Source organism: Oncorhynchus kisutch, unplaced genomic scaffold (genome assembly GCF_002021735.2).
Source record: "Oncorhynchus kisutch isolate 150728-3 unplaced genomic scaffold, Okis_V2 scaffold1072, whole genome shotgun sequence".
In the NCBI taxonomy this organism is placed as follows: Eukaryota; Metazoa; Chordata; class Actinopteri; order Salmoniformes; family Salmonidae; genus Oncorhynchus; species Oncorhynchus kisutch.
Window position 1 is genome coordinate 49,389 of NW_022263017.1, and position 6,783 is coordinate 56,171.

A 6,783-nucleotide genomic window follows, 5' to 3' on the forward strand; every position below is an offset into this window, starting at 1 on the left:
ATTTTACAAACTGTTTAAAGGCACAGCCAACTTAGTGTATGTAAACTTCTGACCCACTGGATTTGTGATACACTGAATTATAAGTGAAATAATCGGTCTGTAAACAATTGTTGGAAAAATTACTTGTGTCATGCACAAAGTAGATGTCCTAACCGACTGCCAAAACTATAGTTTGTTAACAAGAAATGTGTGGAGGGGTTGACAAACAGGTTTTAATGACTCCAGCCTAAGTGGATGGAAACTTACGACTTCAACTGTATGTACCAGCTCACACTGGGAAACGATTTTCACTCTAGTACCCTTCCCTGGTGGTCTAGTGGTTAGGATTCGGCGCTCTCACCGCCGCGGCCCGGGTTCGATTCCCGGTCAGGGAACTACTCTTTTGCTGCATGTTTACTTGTGCAACCTCTCACTATGAATATGGAAGGTTATCGCACATATGTACCAGCTCACACTGGGAACCGATTTGCATTCTAGTACCTTCCCTGGTGGTCTAGTGGTTAGGATTCGGCGCTCTCACCGCTGCGGCCCGGGTTCGATTCCCGGTCAGGGAAATTGTCCATGCTCCTTGTGTACTTGTGCAACCTGTCACTATGAATATAGTAGGTTGTCGCACGTATGTACCACTTCAAATTGCAAACCGATTTGCCCTGCAGTGTCCTTCCCAGGTGTTCTAGTGGTGCCAGACAGACCTCCTGCAGCAAAGCACCCCACAACATGATGCTGTGCTTCACGGTTGGGATGGTGTCCTTGGCTTGCGAGCTTCCCACTTTTCGATATAGGACTCGTTTGCCTGTGGATATAGACCATTTTGTACCTGTTTCCTCCAGCATCTTCACAAGGTCCTTTGCTGTTGTTCTGGGATGGATTTGCACTTTTCGACCCAAAGTACGTTCATCTCTAGGAGACAGAACGCGTCTCCTTCCTGAGCGGTATGACGCCTGCGTGGTCCCATGGTGTTTATACTTGCGTACTATTGTTTCTACAGATGAGCGAGGTACCTTCAGGCGTTTGGAAATTGCTCCCAAGGATGAACCAGACTTGTGGAGGTCTACATTTTCTTTTCTGAGGTCTTGGCTGATTTCCTTTGGTTTTCCCATGGAGTCAAGCAAAGAGGCACTGAGTTTGAAGGTAGGCCTTGAAATACATCTACAGGTACACCTCCAATTGACTCAAAGGATGTCAATTAGCCTATCAGAAGCTTCTAAAGCCATGACATCATTTTCAGGAATTTTACAAACTGTTTAAAGGCACAGCCAACTTAGTGTATGTAAACTTCTGACCCACTGGATTTGTGATACACTGAATTATAAGTGAAATAATCGGTCTGTAAACAATTGTTGGAAAAATTACTTGTGTCATGCACAAAGTAGATGTCCTAACCGACTGCCAAAACTATAGTTTGTTAACAAGAAATGTGTGGAGGGGTTGACAAACAGGTTTTAATGACTCCAGCCTAAGTGGATGGAAACTTACGACTTCAACTGTATGTACCAGCTCACACTGGGAAACGATTTTCACTCTAGTACCCTTCCCTGGTGGTCTAGTGGTTAGGATTCGGCGCTCTCACCGCCGCGGCCCGTGTTCGATTACCGGTCAGGGAACTACTCTTTTGCTGGCATGTTACGTGTATGCAACCTCTCACTACTGAATATGGAAGGTTATCGCACATATGTACCAGCTCACACTGGGAACACGCTTTGGCACTTTCTAGTACCCTTCCCTGGTGGTGCTTTCTCTGTGGTTATTGGATTCGGCTTCTTCACCGCTGCGGCCCGGGTTCGATTCCCGGTCAGGGAAATTGTCCATGCTCCTTGTGTACTTGTGCAACCTGTCACTATGAATATAGTAGGTTGTCGCACGTATGTACCACTTCAAATTGCAAACCGATTTGCCCTGCAGTGTCCTTCCCAGGTGTTCTAGTGGTGCACCAGACCCTCCTGCAGCAAAGCACCCCCACAACATGATGCTGTGCTTCACGGTTGGGATGGTGTCCTTTGGCTTGCGAGCTTCCCACTTTTCGATATAGGACTCGTTTGCCTGTGGATATAGACCATTTTGTACCTGTTTCCTCCAGCATCTTCACAAGGTCCTTGCTGTTGTTCTGGGATGGATTTGCACTTTTCGACCCAAAACGTCTGACGTTCATCTCTAGGAGACAGAACGCGTCTCTTCCTGAGCGGTATGACGCCTGCGTGGTCCCATGGTGTTTATACTTGCGTACTATTGTTTCTACAGATGAGCGAGGTACCTTCAGGCGTTTGGAAATTGCTCCCAAGGATGAACCCGACTTGTGGAGGTCTACATTTCTTTTCTGAGGTCTTGGGCTGATTTCCTTGGGTTTCCCATGGAGTCAAGCAAAGAGGCACTGATTTGAAGGTAGGCCTGAAATACATCTACAGGTAAAAACCTCCAATTGACTCAAAGGATGTCAATTAGCCTTCAGAGCTTCTAAAGCCATGACATCATTTTCAGGAATTTTACAAACTGTTTAAAGGCACAGCCACTTAGTAGGGTAGTTAAACTTCTGACCCCTGGATTTGTGATACACGGAATTATAAGTGAAATAATCGGTCTGTAAACATTGTTGGAAAAATTACTTTGTGTCATGCACAAAGGAGGATGTCCTAACCGACTGCCAAACTATAGGTTGTTACAAGAAATGTGTGGAGGGGTTGACAAACAGGTTTTAATGAATCCAGCCTAAGGTGGATGGAAACTTCGACTTCAACTGTAATGTACCAAGCTACACTGGGAATACGATTTCACTCTAGTACCCTTCCCTGGTGGTCTAGTGGTTAGGGATTCGGCGCTCCACCGCCGCGGCCCGGGTTCGATTCCCGGTCAGGGAACTACTCTTTTTGCTGCATGTTTACTTGTGCAACCTCTCACTATGAATATGGAAGGTTATCGCACATATGTACCAGCTCACACTGGGAACCGATTTGCATTCTAGTACCCTTCCCTGGTGGTCTAGTGGTTAGGATTCAGGCGCTCTCACCGCTGCGGCCCGGGTTCGATTCCCGGTCAGGGAAATTGTCCATGCTCCTTGTGTACTTGTGCAACCTGTCACTATGAATATAGTAGGTTGTCGCACGTATGTACCACTTCAAATTGCAAACCGATTTGCCCTGCAGTTGTCCTTCCCAGGATGTTCTAGTGGTGCACCAGAACCTCCTGCAGCAAAGCACACCCACAACATGATGCTGTGCTTCACGGTTGGGATGGTGTCCTTGGCTTGCGAGCTTCCCACTTTTCGATATAGGACTCGTTGCCTGTGGATATAGACCATTTTGTACCTGTTTCCTCCAGCATCTTCACAAGGTCCTTTGCTGTTGTTCTGGGATGGATTTGCACTTTTCGACCCAAAGTACGTTCATCTCTAGGAGACAGAACGCGTCTCCTTCCTGAGCGGTATGACGCCTGCGTGGTCCCATGGTGTTTATACTTGCGTACTATTGTTTCTACAGATGAGCGAGGTACCTTCAGGCGTTTGGAAATTGCTCCCAAGGATGAACCAGACTTGTGGAGGTCTACATTTTCTTTTCTGAGGTCTTGGCTGATTTCCTTTGGTTTTCCCATGGAGTCAAGCAAAGAGGCACTGAGTTTGAAGGTAGGCCTTGAAATACATCTACAGGTACACCTCCAATTGACTCAAAGGATGTCAATTAGCCTATCAGAAGCTTCTAAAGCCATGACATCATTTTCAGGAATTTTACAAACTGTTTAAAGGCACAGCCAACTTAGTGTATGTAAACTTCTGACCCACTGGATTTGTGATACACTGAATTATAAGTGAAATAATCGGTCTGTAAACAATTGTTGGAAAAATTACTTGTGTCATGCACAAAGTAGATGTCCTAACCGACTGCCAAAACTATAGTTTGTTAACAAGAAATGTGTGGAGGGGTTGACAAACAGGTTTTAATGACTCCAGCCTAAGTGGATGGAAACTTACGACTTCAACTGTATGTACCAGCTCACACTGGGAAACGATTTTCACTCTAGTACCCTTCCCTGGTGGTCTAGTGGTTAGGATTCGGCGCTCTCACCGCCGCGGCCCGGGTTCGATTCCCGGTCAGGGAACTACTCTTTTGCTGCATGTTTACTTGTGCAACCTCTCACTATGATATGGAAGGTTTATCGCACATATGTACCAGCTCACACTGGGAACCGATTTGCATTCTAGTACCCTTCCCTGGTGGTCTAGTGGTTAGGATTCAGCGCTCTCACCGCTGCGGCCCGGGTTCGATTCCCGGTCAGGGAAATTGTCCATGCTCCTTGTGTACTTGTGCAACCTGTCACTATGAATATAGTAGGTTGTCGCACGTATGTACCACTTCAAATTGCAAACCGATTTGCCCTGCAGTGTCCTTCCCAGGTGTTCTAGTGGTGCACCAGACCCTCCTGCAGCAAAGCACACCCACACAACATGATGATGTGCTTCACGGTTGGGATGGTGTCCTTTGGCTTGCGAGCTTCCCACTTTTCGATATAGGACTCGTTGCCTGTGGATATAGACCATTTTGTACCTGTTTCCTCCAGCATCTTCCAAGGTCCTTTGGCTGTTGTTCTGGGATGGATTTGCACTTTTCGACCCAAAGTACGTTCTATCTCTAGGAGACAGAACGCGTCTCCTTCCTGAGCGGTATGACGCCTAGCGTGGGTCCCATGGTGTTTATACTTGCGTACTATTGTTTCTACAGATGAGCGAGGTACCTTCAGGCAACGTTTGGAAATTGCTCCCAAGGATGAACCAGCACTTGTGGAGGTCTACATTTTCTTTCTGAGGTCTTGGCTGATTTCCTTTGGTTTTCCCATGGAGTCAAGCAAAGAGGCACTGAGTTTGAAGGTAGGCCTTGAAATACATCTACAGGTACACCTCCAATTGACTCAAAGGATGTCAATTAGCCTATCAGAAGCTTCTAAAGCCATGACATCATTTTCAGGATTTTACAAACTGTTTTAAAGGCACAGCCAACTTAGTGTATGTTAACTTCTGACCCACTGGACTTGTGATACAGAATTATAAGTGAAATAATCGGTCTGTAAACAATTGTTGGAAAAATTACTGTGTCATGCAAAAGTAGATGTCCTAAACCGTGAGAGAGACAGAGAGAGAGAGAGAGAGGTATGAGAGAGACAGAGGAGAGAGAGAGAGGAGAGATGTATGAGAGACTCTCAAGGACAGAAAGGCTAATAGATTATTTTTATTGCAGAACCTGAAGTCATTAATAATAAATTCAATGTATTGATGTTTTATTCAGAGTCCTGACAGCAGGAACAGGACGTCTGCTATATAGACAGCTGGGTAGAGGGTCATGATTACAGTCATATAGACAGCTGGGTTAGAGGGTCATGATACAGTCTATATAGACAGCTGGGTTAGAGGGTCATGATACAGTCTATATAGAAGCTGGGTAGAGGGTCATGCTACGGTCTATATAGACAGCTGGGTAGAGGGTCATGATACAGTCCTATATAGACAGCTGGGTAGAGGGTCATGATACAGTCTATATAGACAGCTGGGTAGAGGGTCATGATACAGTCTATATAGACAGCTGGGTTAGAGGGTCATGTACGGTCTATATAGACAGCCTGCGTTAGAGGGTCATGATACAGTCTATATAGACAGCTGGGTAGGAGGGTCGTGATACAGTCTATATAGACAGCTGAGTAGAGGGTCACTATACAGTCTATATAGACAAGCTGGGAAGAGGGTCATGATACGGTCTATATAGACAGCTGGGTAGAGGGTCGTGATACAGTCTATATAGACAGCTGGGTAGAGGGTCATGATACAGTCTATATAGACAGCTGGGGTAGAGGGTTATGGGAACAGCTCAAACACCATAAAACAACATCCTGTGAACAGCTTTAACACAATAAAACAACATCCTGTGAACAGCTCTAACACAATAAAACAACATCCTGTGAACAGCTCTAACACAATAAAACAACATCCTTGTGAACAGCTCTAACACAATAAAACAACATCCCAGCTGTACAGAGAGGAAAGGCAGTCAGGGAATGGGGCTCACAGAGCCCACTGACCACAGTAGAGGAAGAGGGACTGACACACTGGCATAGGGGAGTAAATGGGCTGGTCTGGCAGAGACAGATGGGAAGGGTGTGTGTGTGTGTGTGTGTGTGTGTGTGTGTGTGTGTGTGTGTGTGTGTGTGTGGTGTGTGGTGTGTGTGTGTGTGTTGTGTGTGTGTGTGTGTGTGTGTGTGTGGTGTGTGTGTGTGTGTGTGTGTGTGTGTGTGTGTGTGTGTGTGTGTGTGTGTGTGTGTGTGTGTGTGTGTGTGTGTGTGTGTGTGTGTGTGTGTGTGTGTCTGTGTGTGTGTGTGTGTGTGTCTCTGAGTGTGTGTGTGAGAGAGACTGTGTAATGGCTGGTTGGTTGTTATGTGGGTCACTATGGGAGATGAGGTATATCTGGGCTGTGAGGATCTGAGTGAGAGGAGAGAGAGGCAGTGCTGAGACGGGACTGGAGTGGCTGCATGGCGCCTGTTCTGATGTTCTGGTGGCGGCACTGCCCAGGGTCCTGGTGGGTTTGGACCGGGCTGGCTCCAGTTGGAGAGAGAGAGAGAGAAAAACACCCCAGTCCTGTGCCATCATGCCTCTCCTCCAGCTCGGGCTGGGTGATATATTGATTTTTTTTTACCCGATATATTCAGGTTTATGTTTTAGCGCGATATAGAAAATGCCTGTTTGGCAAGAATGGAGGTTCTGTTATGATGTAACGTTTTACAAACACAGCAGCTCACTGTCTCTTCTCTGTC

The 6,783-nt window shown here is 46.3% G+C and overlaps 6 non-coding genes across 6 annotated transcripts; all 6 read left to right on the top strand.

The window, feature by feature from the left end:
* The first annotated feature begins 302 nt into the window (after positions 1-302).
* On the top strand, positions 303-374 carry trnae-cuc (transfer RNA glutamic acid (anticodon CUC)). Its single transcript has one exon. It is a non-coding gene; the product is annotated as a tRNA-Glu (tRNA).
* Positions 375-482: 108 nt separating this feature from the next.
* Positions 483-554, top strand: trnae-cuc (transfer RNA glutamic acid (anticodon CUC)). The gene has a single exon. It is a non-coding gene; the product is annotated as a tRNA-Glu (tRNA).
* Positions 555-1,532: 978 nt separating this feature from the next.
* Positions 1,533-1,604, top strand: trnae-cuc (transfer RNA glutamic acid (anticodon CUC)). The gene has a single exon. It is a non-coding gene; the product is annotated as a tRNA-Glu (tRNA).
* Positions 1,605-2,962: 1,358 nt separating this feature from the next.
* trnae-cuc (transfer RNA glutamic acid (anticodon CUC)) lies at positions 2,963-3,035 on the top strand. The gene has a single exon. It is a non-coding gene; the product is annotated as a tRNA-Glu (tRNA).
* Positions 3,036-4,014: 979 nt separating this feature from the next.
* On the top strand, positions 4,015-4,086 carry trnae-cuc (transfer RNA glutamic acid (anticodon CUC)). Its single transcript has one exon. It is a non-coding gene; the product is annotated as a tRNA-Glu (tRNA).
* Positions 4,087-4,195: 109 nt separating this feature from the next.
* Positions 4,196-4,267, top strand: trnae-cuc (transfer RNA glutamic acid (anticodon CUC)). Its single transcript has one exon. It is a non-coding gene; the product is annotated as a tRNA-Glu (tRNA).
* Positions 4,268-6,783: the final 2,516 nt, after the last annotated feature.